Here is a 13,766-nt window from a genome sequence, read left to right on the forward strand (position 1 = left end):
ATAAATAAACGTTGAAAAAAAAAAAAAGAAACTTAAGGTTTCAACTTTTAGAATTCCCCCAAACTTGCGGTTCTTGTCCTATGCTATTTCCCCCCTCCACGGCTCTAACACGTTTTATGTGCTTTCTACATTGTCTTGTTTGTTCTTAGTCCTCACTAGAATGTGAGTTCTACAAAGGCCACAGTGTTTTGCTGTTGTTCTGTTTGGAACAGTTGTACTGCCTGGAACAGTGCTTGGGTCAACAAATAACACTGAACGATGAACAATGGACTTTCTGCTTAAAGTTTAACGGTGGGGCAGATTTCCACTTGGGTGTGAAACGGGAGATTCAACAGTCTGGGCGAGTGGGAATATTCTCTGGCAAGCTTGCCCATTGAGACAATTGGTGTGGGCCCTGAGCCCTGGGCACCTGCCTCATTCTTAACTTATCTGCAGGGTGGCTCTCTCTCTCTGGGCTTTCCCCATCAGTGGGTGGCAAATGCTCCCCAGCCCTGCACTTAAAGTGCTTAGAACAAAGGCTCCCAGCTGTTTTTCTGCCCACATGCCTCATATCTTGGCCTCCAGAAATAATTAGAATTTCTCTTTTTTGTTTCCAGATTCCATACCCGTGGGAAAATCTCTGGTTGCTCTCTTGGATCAGTAGTCCTACCCTCCCTTCAACTAACCGAGAGGGGACATCAGGTAGGGGAGGGAGAAGGTTATCAGACAGTCCCAGGCCACCCCAACGGCCATGTGCACGAGGCCAGTATAGGGAAGGAAAACCACCTTCTTCTTAGGAACCACATGGTCACCCAGGACATGTCTTCCTGATTCTTCCCTCCGTCTCCATCTCCTTTCCCTGCTTTCCTGATGCCTCCTACACTTTTGGTTTTGGTTAGCATAATGAAGAAACTCAGGTAGCACTGGTCCATTGATTCTGAGGCACAGGAAATGCACTGGTGGAGGGCCGACCCGGAACTGCCTTTCTCTCTCCGACATGGTGTAGGTCTCCTCATATCGTGTGGCCGAGGCCATAGCATCCGCCTTGGCTGTCCCTGGACCATTTTCATTCTGTCTCTTACACGGCATGTTGGTCCTGCAGACCGTTCCCTGCCCAAGCTGGCTAGGAGCCTCAGCCTGGTCCTCAGCCTTTCCGATCAAAGTTGGGGGTGGGGGTGGGGGGCGGCAAGCAGCAGTCAAGTTCCCATAAGACCTGCCTTGCTAAGGAAAGGGTTGGTTCGTTCTGGTCCATGCCCTGCTGGCATGAAAGGAATCGCAGGGACTGAAGTAATGATATTTGATTGCGCCTTGTCCAAGGCAGCCTGAAGAAATCATTTCCAAGGGCGTCTGGGGGGCTCAGGCGGTTAAGCGTCCGATTCTGTGTTTTCCTCTCTCTCTGCCCCTCCCCCGCCTGTGCTCTGTCTGTCTGTCTCTCTCTCTCCCAAGAATAGATAAACATTAAAAAAAAATTTTTGAAAAAGGAATCATTTACAACCACCTGATACTTCCCTCCTTTGAAAAATTAAGCTGGTGGATGAGGAGCATAGTTAGGCTTTACCGAAGCCTGGCTTCCTGCCACTTTTTTGTTTTCTTGTTTTTTTTCTTTTGCCCTCAGACTTGGAAACTCACACGATTATGTAAATGTGTTTGTTGTAAGTCTTGGGTGTCTCCTGTGGGGGGACCATGCAACCATGCAGGTTTGGATAAAGTTCCATCCAGGTCATTTTTTGAGCTCTTGTTCAGGTTGGACATTATGTTCTCGCCAGAGGGCGTTTCAGCTGGATGTTCCGCTACATTCCTAAGAAATGGGCTCAGATGTGGAGTTGCCCGTGGGTCAGAGAGGCAGTTCCATATGGGGGTGCTAGCAGTGCTGGTGATGAACTGAGAGGGGAACAAAGGCATTCTGACACTCTTTTTGGATTATACAAGCCACCTACCAAGTTGACTCCGTGGGCTGACTTTTTGAACACTAGATGGCGCCATGCATGCTGGTGAGCGAAAAGCACCATTAGGTGCCAAACAAGGTCCACCAGCAAAACTGAAGGATGAAACAAGTGCAAAGGTTAATACACGGTGCCCCGGGTGCGTGTGGAACTGAACTGTTTTATCTGGAGGCCCATGGAGTCAGTGGATGGGGCCTCCCTCAAGAAGGGCTGTAGCCAAGGGGCTGGATGAGAGATTCCTGGGCCCAGAGCAACAGGCAGAAATAGCAGAGCTTAGACCAGACCCAGGAGCCTCTGGCAGAGTTGAGTGGTCTGTGCCTGGGGAGGAGAGAAGAATCCCAGGACCAGGTTCAGCTTCCAGAAAATACCAGGAACCAGCTCTCTCTTCCTCTCCTTCTGGATGGAGGGGAAATGAAAAACAACAACAAATTGAATACCACCTCTGTGTTTCATAGTCAAGTTGTAGCTGTTAAAATATTTTTTTTTTGTTGGTTGCTTTCACTGGAAAGGGCCCACACCGATCACATGCTCTGGGTGTTATCAAATAATCCTTCCTGCTACATCCTTAGGTGGGGCTCCGTGTTATGTATGTAATTTAGTTAAGGTGACATATGCAAGTTTTCTTTCTTCATGTGCTTGAAGTTTGTGTTTAGTGATTTGAGTGTCTGTTCTGGTATAATATCAGCAATTTAAAACTTTGAGAACTAATTTATTTTGTAGGGCTCTAGGAGGAACCTAGATTTCATACTGGAGGAAAGTCACATACCCCTTCCGTCCTCTGATCTAGGACTTGATCTATAACTTATTTTGACCTGTAACTTATTTGCCAAGCAACCTCCGTGAAATGCAATGGAGAAAAACAAGGCAACCTTCTGCAAGCCTATTACACTCTCTGTCAGTCTGAGTGTCTGCAGGTTTGTCACCACGGTCCCTGAGCTCTGGCTTTTGATGAGGTTTCCTGGGGATGTCCCACATACCAAGCAGACAGTCGTCCCCACTGAAGCTCCACCAGTTCCTGGGATTTCCTGTTATATTTGTTTCAAAAACGTTTAAACATAAGTTTGCAAATTGTTTCTATGTCACACTCAGTCTTCACAATACTCCTGGGAGTTCACAATTATTTCCATTTCATAGACATGAGGTCGCAGACGTTGGCAAATGTTCCCCAGGCCCCAGGCAGTGTTTCTCCAAAGCTCTTGGAGAGCTCAGAATCACTGAACCACTCAGAAGTAAGGCAAGACGCCTCTGAGAAGTTATTTAAAAAGTTCACATGCTAACTTTTATGCAGACTTCTCATAAGGGACCCCCCCCCGCCCCCCTGCCACTGTCACTGGTTTATTACTAGGGTGATGGCTATGATTACCAGATTTCTAGCCATCCACTCAGCAATGTTCAACAAACGTTTATTGAATCAGGAGTCAAATACAAGTCTGCTTCAACCCAGAGCGAGGCGGGGAGGGGGTAGGCAGAACAGGACAGAGTGTACCTGCCTTCATGGAGCTTCTAGCATAATGGGGAAGACAGAGTGTAAATGAAAGATTATAAATTTATTGTCAGTTTTGAGGCACACCAGGCCCCATGCAGATAAGTAGAATTGGGTCCAGTGGGAAGGACAGAGCTACTCAAAGCTGATCTGCTGGGCAATGTTGGCCCAACAGCAAAGACGGGAACAGAAGAGTTACGGAAAACAGACCCAGAGGCCATAGTTTTAGCTTTTTTGTGTGATGATAGCAACAGCTCTGTGAAGTCCCTACTATGCCCTTATTATTATTTACTGCTTCCAGCCAGCCGAAGAGAAAATAGTAACCATTAACGCGTGTTGGCAGATGAGAAAGCTGAGTTCCATTGGTCAAGCAACACCTCCCTGAGGTTCAAGGCCAACGAGCAAGCGGGCAGTGGTGCCCTGAGGGTGTTGCCATGACTGCCCACAGCACTTAATGCTGACGGAGCAGTGTGGAGAAATCACAGTCCCTTTTACTGCAGATCTGGTTTCTACTGCTCGTTAGGCCCCAGTTGAATCCCTACGCTCCCTTTCCTTTCCTGCTGGAGGCCTGAGTGATTCTTACCAGTTCCTTTCCTCTGTGAAGCTCATAGCCTCCCCGTTAGCCTTGTCAGCACCCCAGCTGGCCCTCAGCAACTCGCTCCCCTATGACAAGGGTAGGGCACTTGTGTTCTAATCTAGAGTGCTGAGCACTGTGGGGATATGGGCAGGGAGGGACTCACACACCCTGGGCAGGACCGAGCTTAGGGAGCCTTTAGTGGTTGGGATACTGACTAATAGTCATGGCCACGCAGTGAAGACAGTTTCCATTGGAGGCTACATCTCACTGTCTTTTATTCTTTTATGTCTCAGTTTGTGGGCCGGTGTTATAACGGGGTCGTAACAGGAGAGGCCAACGGATAGCCACTTGAAGCTTACTTCTCTCTTGCGAACACTTGCAAGTTTTAAAACTTTTCAAGGTCTTTGCTTCATAACTGGTGTAGGCTACATCGGGTGGTTTCAACCGTTTGTTTTCCTAATTTAAAAATGGGACTAGACCATTTTAAACATTTTTATTGCACCCATTACTATCAAAGAATAATCAGCAATGCTTAGAATTCTAAAAAATATTTAATCTCACTGGGAGAGGTCATACATAAATGTGTTGACATGGCCTTGTATGGACTCCATGTCAAAATAAATTCCTCAGGCTTCATGGCCATCTTTATAATTTTAAATAAGATTTTCAAATACCTTCGCTAGGGCATGAAGTTTTTAACATTTAAGGGAGAAAACTGTTATCTCCATAAATGTTATTTTGATTTATCAGGCATCTCAGAAGCAAATCCAGGCAGCATTTATCCCAGGTTTATCATTAGTTTATTATTTATTGAATGCTTCATATATGCTAGGCACTGGGGAGATCCAGAAGTGACTCAAATAGGCAAGACTCCTGGTTTCATTAAATCCATATTCTAGTGGAGGGAGATAGATAACAATATAAAAAAGAAATAAACGATTAATTTCTGATAGTGAAAAGTGAACTGAAGACAATAGGATAATTTGATAGAGACCCAACTTAAGGCTGGCGGTGGCGGGGGGTGGGGAGAGTCTAGACTAGAGAAGGCTGTTAACAGTGGTGGGCTTTCAGCAGACATCTGAATGAAGAGAAGCCAGCCAGGGAGAGGGCTTCCAGGGAGAGGTGCTATAAATGCAAAGTCCTTGAAGCTGGGACTGGCTTTGTGATTTCAAGGAACAGAAGGGCTCATGTGTCTCAGGCGATGCACAGTGAGTAGAGAGAATTCTGGAAAAGATGAAATAGAGGAGGAGGCAGGGCCCAGAGACAAGGTCCTGATAGGAGCTTACTCTATGTGAATTGGGTAGCCATTGGGGAGTTTTATTCGGGAAGCTGACATAATTTGACAAAGGTTAAGAAGATCACTCTTTTTACAGGGAAGTCAAAATGCAAGCAGAGATGTCGTCAGGTGGTTAGGAAAGTCTAGGCAGGGTAGGAGGGTTGTTGGGCTAGGGAGGAGGCAGTGGAGGTGGGGAGAAGTTGGTGAAGTCCAGGTGCATTTCAGAAGTTAGAGCTAATGATATTTGCTGGTGGGTTGCATGTAAGGAGTGAAGGGAGGCAGGGGAAGCATCGAGGAAGATTTCCTGGTTTTTGACTCAAATAACTGTGTGTGAGGCTGGCTGGAGGTGGTGTTTACTGAAATGGGAAACCGCAAGAGAGGATTTGGGGTACAGATCACACTCTATTTTGCAGTGCAGAGTATGGGATTCATCAACACATTTGGTGGAGATCATGGGAGGAGGAGGAAAGGAAAGATGAACAAAGGAAAGCTGGGAGGGCCAGGTGGTCAGGTGAGTGGGGAACTAGTGTGATAAAAACCAACAGAGGGGCGCCTGGGTGGCACAGTCGGTTAAGCGTCCGACTTCAGCCAGGTCACAATCTCGCGGTCCGTGAGTTCGAGCCCCACGTCAGGCTTTGGGCTGATGGCTCAGAGCCTGGAGCCTGTTTCCGATTCTGTGTCTCCCTCTCTCTCTGCCCCTCCTCCGTTCATGCTCTGTCTCTCTCTGTCCCCAAAATAAATAAACGTTGAAAAAAAAATTAAAAAAAAAAAAACCAACAGAAGAAAGTGCTCCAAGAAGGGACAGGGTGACCCACTGTATCATGGAAAAGGTAGAATACACGATGGTTGAAGACAGACCACTGGATCTCCCAACACGGGGTTCGCTGGTGATCTTCATTTGGTCAGTTTATGGACAGAACAGAAATCCAACTGGAGCTCTTTTATAGCATTGGAAATCTGATTGGAATTCTAACACAAAGTTGGAACTTGGCATGCAGCATCAGTTGTGGAGCAAATGGGAGTAAGAGAGCCGAGACGGTCCTCACTCAATTGAAGTTATTCTGCGGGGGGAGCATAGACCTTAGCTGGTCAAGGTATTTGTGCATTAGCTGTAAAGTGGGAGATGTATAGTATATCTGTATTTTAAAAAGAAAGTTCTAGCAGTGAGGGAGAATTAAGGATGCAGAAGAAAGGGAAGATGAGATAATTTCTCATAAGAGCCAGACAAAGTCTTTGCGAGGTGAATAAGTGAGGATAGGATGCTGCGCATTGAAGGTGGGGTAGATTTTGATACAGTCTGAGACACTTGATCCAGGCCATAAAGAGAGAGAAGGCAAAGAATAGGCAGAGATAAGAAAAGGCTAGTAAACTTGGTGGTGGTAAGATAAGGGAAGCCCCTTCATGGCTTTTATTTTCTCACTAAAAGATGATAAAAGACAGATCTTAAGATAGAAATACTTGTAGACAAGTTTTAGGGGAAAACTCCATTAAAAAATGTAAAGGGGTACGGGCAGTAGGTTGGTTGCTTAAAGTGGTAAACCGTCAAGTTATCTAGGATGATCCACATCCCTGGGGTTCTACATGACTGAGGTCCAAAGCAGAGGTGTCTTGTTAGACATCAGCACCTACTGGTGAAGTCTGGACACTGCAGTTCAGAACTTCCTCCTTCAAACTCCATCTCAATGCCCCCTATTGGGATCCAGCCATCTTTCTTGCCTTAACTTTTCTGGAAAGTTCTGGAAATTTTTGGTATCAAGAAGGTAGCTAGGTGGAAACTCTGAGTATGAGAAAGACGTCAAAGGAAAAGTGATGAAAGAAACTCACTTTTTAGCTGATTTCTTAGAAAAATGTATTCTCTGAGAATAAAGGTCTTATTTTACAATTAAAGTCTGTAAGGTAGAACTTTTCAGAACTGTGGGTAAATGCAAGAAGGCTTGACCCATTAATTGTCCTTCCTATGTTTTCAATTTCTGCTCAGCTGGCCTTTATTCTTTCACATACAAATATTTTCAGTCCTTCCACCTTACACAGGAAATCTCTAACTGCTTGCTGAAGTTTGACTTGCAGTCTTGTTTTCCTTAGGTAGCCTGTAGATACTTATGTTCTCGAGTGCTTGTTGTTTGGCATTTTTCTTTCCACACGGTGTACTTTTGCTGGACAATCGGATTCACACCAAGCGCTTCAGCAATTACTTACACCCTCTGATGACCCAGCTAACTGTGGTTAGATGCCTCTTCCCAACTGGAGATGGGGCACGAGTGGCTCATGGGCATCTCCTGTGAGTACCCCATCTTCAATTTAATCCAAAGAAAACTGGATTTGTCATCCTCCCCACTTGTGCTACTTGTGGCCTGAAGGTTGCTGAGTGCAATATTCTTTACAGTTGCCCAAGCAGGAAACAAAGGAATTATGATCTCTGTCCCTTACCTGTGACATATATTTGGTCCTCGGTATCTCTCAACTACACCCCCACCTTTCCTTCTCTTCTTTGAATTTTGTTGGTTCTATATCCAGAGACCCCGCTTACATCCCTTTCTCCATTACTTACTTCTCTAATCCCATTTCTTGTTTTTCCTCTACAAGGCCAAGCTGTAGCTTAACCGAACCACTTAGCTGTCTCTGAATAGGTTAAACTCTCATATGTTAGTCTATGTTTAATTAATTCATCGAGCAGTGACTCCATCCATTAGTTAAAGCATCCACCTTTTCCATTTATGTTATTTTACATTTTATTCATTTATTTTTTTTTAGCACCCAGGCTCTGTTCTAAGGCACAGGAGAGAGGGACCCAGGAGAACTCTCACTTTACATGAAGGTACAACTCAGGATAGTATTCTTGGTGATGCCTCTGAGGCTGAGTCGGGTGTCCCTCTTCTGTTCATTCACTTCACTATTACAGATTATTGTCACACTACTCAGCACAGTAGCTTATTATTGATTTGCTTGTCTGAGAAATGTAGGAGTTGAGATTCAGAGGCTTGGTCTTCATCTCTCTGTCCCAGCCAGACACATGGTTGTGGCTCAGTAATAGATACTGAATTTGTGAGGACAAGAATGAAAGAAGGGATATTTGAACAATCTCCGTACCCCCCCCCCTTTAGTGGTTCAAAAAGTACAGAGTTTTTAATGACCCATTTATATAAGTTTCCAGATAGCTTGCTATAAAAGCACTGCTATTTGCTCAAGGGCTCAGGGGGGGCAGATTAGACGGTCTGTTAAAAGTTCCCCTCATTCCCTCCTGGTAATATATCCATGGATATGGAGGGTTATCCAAGGTGATGAGGCTGACAAAAGATCTAATGCAATCCTAGGCTGCATTAATAGAGAGAAGAATGGTATCCAGTTCACAGAGGATAATAAGCTCCCTGCACTCAGCACTACCAGACCCACACCGGGCGAATTGCTATTAATTCTGGGTGTCTTATTGAAGACAGAGAGCATCTCTCTGACATCTATGTGGAGAGGTCAGTGGGTAATGAACCCTATCCTACATAAGCAATGGTTGAAGGAGCTCTGGTTGTTCACTGGGAAAAAGAGACATCAGCACAGAAACAAGCCTTCATGTATTTGAGGTCTGTTATATTGAAGAGGAATTAAACTTATTCCATTAAGCTTTCAGAGCTAAGCTTTTGGGGAAGAAATTACACACAGAGTAGATTTCAGCTAATTATTTGAAAGAACGTTTTAACAGTTGGAAGGGTTACCTTTTATATAACTGAATTTCTCAATGCTAGTGGCATGCAGGAAGAATGATTACTATTTGGTCGATAACCTCTTCAGGTTCTTTCAGATCTAAGAGTCTACTATTTCAAGATGGAGACCGTATTTTCCTCATCTCCAAGGAGGATTCAAGAAGAAATGGGATTTAAGTAATTCAGACAATTAAGGTAGCAAGGAAAAAGAAATTCCTGAAAAACAATGATATTCATGAGTTGGTCCATCAGAAGCTTTAGGAATTCTCAGTTGCGGATTAACTTGAAAAATAGTTTGGATAGTTGCTTATTACAATAATTCTGCTACTTCTGTTCAAAATCAAGAGGAAGTAAATAGTTGGGCTCATACTACCTCCAACTCACGGTTTAATCTGATCTCTATCATGTCTTTCCCCATAGCAAGGCGGTTAGTTTTAAGCACAGGGACATTTTAAATAAGACAATAACAATAAGAATAAATGGAAAAGAAATGGCAGAGGGGAGATCAATTCATAAGCTGTATTGCTAATTAATATGTTAAGGAACGTCATTGTAGCATTTCACAGAATCCCAGAGTGCTTTGTTTTTAAATAATTATGCTTGTTTTTAAAAATTCAGGTATTTATTCACGTTGTATCTTAACTCTTTATTGTCAAACATTTAAGTATTTTTAAATGCCTGAAGATTTTTTCTTTCAACTGATTTCTGTCTTGTGTGTGGCATTTATGCAGACAATTTTACCTTAACAGATCAGCCCATTTATCATTTATTTCGGTCTTGAGATGTGAAATTCTAATCGCTACAATTTTTACAATTTATACTACCTATGCTTACTGCACACATGTAAATTCCATTATCATTAATAAGAGTTACATGATGAAAGTATTTACTCATTAGTAGCTAATACACTTCTCAAGGTTATCCTAAGGTGCAGGAGTTTAATGAGTACCTAATGAGAACTCTAGTATCACTGATGAAGAATATCTATCATATTTGTGATAAGTATATCACAATCTAACACTGGGAAGCTAGTAAAAAAAATTAAGTCCCAAATACCTTCTGTTGTTATTAATCAACTATGTGAAAGGCACTTTGTGTTGACAAAGCTATGACCTTTATTTTAGTCCCTTAGTAACTTGAAATCTCCTAATCTCCTAAGTAACTCTTATTACTTAGGAGTAAATCTAACAATTTCCATTTTTCTGCAATATATGACACTTTTGTGATAACTCATATACCACTGGAGACAATTGTGGTTTTGTTTTAAAATGGAACTCTCACATACTAAAAAACTGCCTGGTTAAAATTGAGTTGAAGTGTCTGCTCTTGCCTTGCATCATAATCTGAAATGAAAAATCAATAATCAGTGAATATGGTGTGAGTGAAGTCAGTCTGGATAAGTCAGAACAACCTCATCATCTCTCGTGGGTTCTTAGCTGTACATCGTAAGGGCAAAGCATTTCTAGTTGTGGAAGAGATTCTGAAAACCCCAACTAATGGTTTGATTTGAACCTTTTAATATGCTTTATTTGCTAGGTTTTAGAAAAACCGGATAAAATATTAATCAAGATTGTTTAAGCAGGCTTCTCAGCAACTTTATACATTTTTAGTTAAATATAATTTTTGACATTTCCATTCTTCTTGACTTTGTACTACAAGCAATGCTTCCTGTGGTGACTGTGGGTTTTTTTTGTTTTTTGTTTTTTTCTTTTCTTTTCTTTCTTTCTTTCTTTTTTTAAAAGCACTTACTGGAAAATTTCTTGGCCATAGAATTGATAGGCTAGTGACTGTCCTCCTACATTATGAAATGGTGGTTGTAATGATCAGATGAGGTGATGTAATAAAAAGCCATAAAAGGCTTTGTAAGTATATAATCTGTTTTTGTTGGATATCAGTGAAAATAATTTATAAAATCTGGAGCTTTTGAATAAAAGTAGGTTGTGACAGATGTATAGAACGATCAGTTTCCAGGAAAAAGCCTTCTCGTTCTGGCTCTCTGTCTCCCCATGTTTCTGCTTCTCTCCCCATCTCTGTCTCTTTCTCTCTCTCTCTCTGACATATATAACACATATACATATTATCGTTGGTTGTACTTTTTACGTATACTTCTTGTAGGAAGACCTAAATCCCATGTGGGCTCAACTCTTGGTTAGAAAAAAATATATACTGTCATTCAGATTGATACATAGATTTCTTAACCCATAGTGATTAAGAGAAGCATGTGGAATATTATAACAGGTGCCCCAGGAGATGGAATCTGGGAAATCAAACTAAAAGTGCATACCATTTTTATCATTTTAAAAATGAATACCGGGGCGCCTGGGTGGCGCAGTCGGTTAAGCGTCCGACTTCAACCAGGTCACGATCTCGCGGTCCGTGAGTTCGAGCCCCGCGTCGGGCTCTGGGCTGATGGCTCAGAGCCTGGAGCCTGCTTCTGATTCTGTGTCTCCCTCTCTCTCTGCCCCTTCCCCATTCATGCTCTGTCTCTCTCTGTCCCAAAAATAAATAAACGTTGAAAAAAAAACCTTTAAAAAAAAATGAATACCAATATTGTAAGAATTAATTAGCTTTGCCATATCCTTTATAGAGTCAAAGAAGAAGAATGAATCAAGGGGAGAATTTTTTTGGTACAACATTCAGAGTGGGAAAAAAGGGAAAATCCAGAATAAGTGACAACATCCAAGTAAAAAGCAATTATCAAGAGATTCTGGGCACATGTCGTAATTTTATTTATGAAGATTTCTCAAGTGTCATGCAAATGAGTGAGTGCTAGACTGAATCATGGAATCCCAGTGATAATCACTAAATTTGTAATCACCATTTCTTCTTGGGAAATACATTTTACTTCCTTCATAATGAAAGACTTTTGGTACATCCATTACAGAGGCAAAGCATGAGGGTACTTTGACCCCATTTTTTTCCTTGTCTTGTATACTAGATCATTACCGCCTGTAATGAATTTGATATGTATTTCAAAACGTACAGGATTCAGTACATGTCTCAGGTTGACATGCGTATAAAACATTCGTATCTCTAACCTATTTTAATAACTCTTCAATTTAATGGATGAATAAACCTCGTCTTGGTAAAGCTAAATGTGTTGGAAAAATAAAGTTACTGCTTAGCCTCCTATCAATATCACTTAAGAACCACTTAAAAATACTGTTATGTGTATAATTTACATATCAAAAGCATACAAAGCATAATTATATGGCCCTATAAATGTTCACAAAGCATACCCACTACCTAAATGGGGAAATGGCAGCCCTCATGGGAATACATAGAGGTGGTGATGCCTTAACTGACTTTACACTAAGGGTAGTTCCAATTTTCCCTCCATTCACCGTGATTCCTTTTTAGACCAAAGGATAATCAGATTTATTGAAAAATCTGATCCAGAAAAGTCCATAGCTGAAGAAATGCAAGAGTTAACAGTGAAACTTTTCCAGTCAATGACTTTTATAGCTGATAACGTTTTCTGTACGTCTGCTTGGTCATTTGCACTATCTTTAATAGTTCTGAACATTTGGCATCTTGCCTTCAAAATGTTACGGAAATCATATCCAGATTTTTGAAAGCAAATCTGTTAGGATCAGCATTTTTCTGAAAAAGGCCTCAAAGAAATGATTCAGTCCCAACTTTAAAAGTTAATGTGTTTTTTGGGGGGTGGGGACTTTCAAAACATTAATTTGTAGACCAGGTGCAATGGAGATCTTGTGCTAAGTAAGAGGCGGAGGTCAACATTTCAACCTCTGTGACTTGGGGGATATTCCCATGTGTACAAAATTGTATGGTTCAAGCTGTTAAGAGCATTTATAAAGTGATAGGGCTAACCTAAAAATCTCAGCTTTTCCAGAAATTTTTGGTTTCCTGTTGAACTCAGTAAAATGAGAAAATCATGACATTCATGGGGGATGAGTGGCACAAAAAAGAACCAGTGAAAATCACTATATCCTTTTCTTGATTCTTTGCAGTAATTTCTCTCTATCCCATAGCAACACTCTTGTAGGATCCTATTTAATTTAATGCATGAAAATCTTCGCTTTCATAAGCCACTGCCAGAGCTGCGCCTTTTCTGTCTAAAGACACAACAATCGACTGAAAAGTGGAAGACATGGTCACTTGGCTTTTTTGCCTTTAACTTCTTTTCTTCTCTTGCTTATTGACTTAAAAAACAATAACCGGACTAAGTAATCCTTTAGGAAATCCGTCAGCGCCCAACACTTAGCCGATTTATCTTGGTCACGTTATTTCGAAAGTCTCTTAAAAGCTCTGCAGCTGCACAAACACATACAATATAATAAAACAAAACATAAATAGAAACGGTATACTGAAAACAAAAGTAGACAACTAAGATGAATTTGGAAGGAAAGTTAGTCCACAAAAATTCATGTAGCACAGTTTGTTTACTAATAAAGCTGCGCTAAAAGCTCTGCATTTCCTTAAAAATAAAAATTACACAAGAAAATATTCTCTGTTACAAGGTTGTTCCTGTCTCTAATACCATCTGGCTAATGGCAGAGTTTACCTGCTAGTGAAGCCAGTTTACTTGCTAGTGAGGGCTCTAATATCTGTGGACAGCTTCTTGAACCTCTGTCTTAGCCAGGTGTTTTAAATGTATTTCTTCCATATTCAAAATAATTTTCCAAAAGAGATATTATCATTTCCTTTATGTAGATGAGAAAATGGAGCCTTAGAGAACTTTTGTAATGGACACAATGTCATAGAAGCAGTAAGCTGAGCCCTGGAGAATTGAATCCACGTTTCTCTGAGGTCAAAGTACAGGTTTTGCTCTCGACAGAATTCTGCTTTTCAA

General features: G+C 41.7%; 1 long non-coding RNA gene across 1 annotated transcript; it reads left to right on the forward strand.

The window, feature by feature from the left end:
• Window positions 1-478: 478 nt before the first annotated feature.
• On the forward strand, window positions 479-10,260 carry LOC122484792. Its single transcript, XR_006297713.1, has 3 exons — window positions 479-681; window positions 8,010-8,073; window positions 9,039-10,260. It is a non-coding gene; the product is annotated as an uncharacterized LOC122484792 (long non-coding RNA).
• The last annotated feature ends 3,506 nt before the right edge of the window (window positions 10,261-13,766 follow it).

The sequence above is a fragment of the Prionailurus bengalensis genome, chromosome A1 (assembly GCF_016509475.1).
Source record: "Prionailurus bengalensis isolate Pbe53 chromosome A1, Fcat_Pben_1.1_paternal_pri, whole genome shotgun sequence".
NCBI lineage: Eukaryota > Metazoa > Chordata > Mammalia > Carnivora > Felidae > Prionailurus > Prionailurus bengalensis.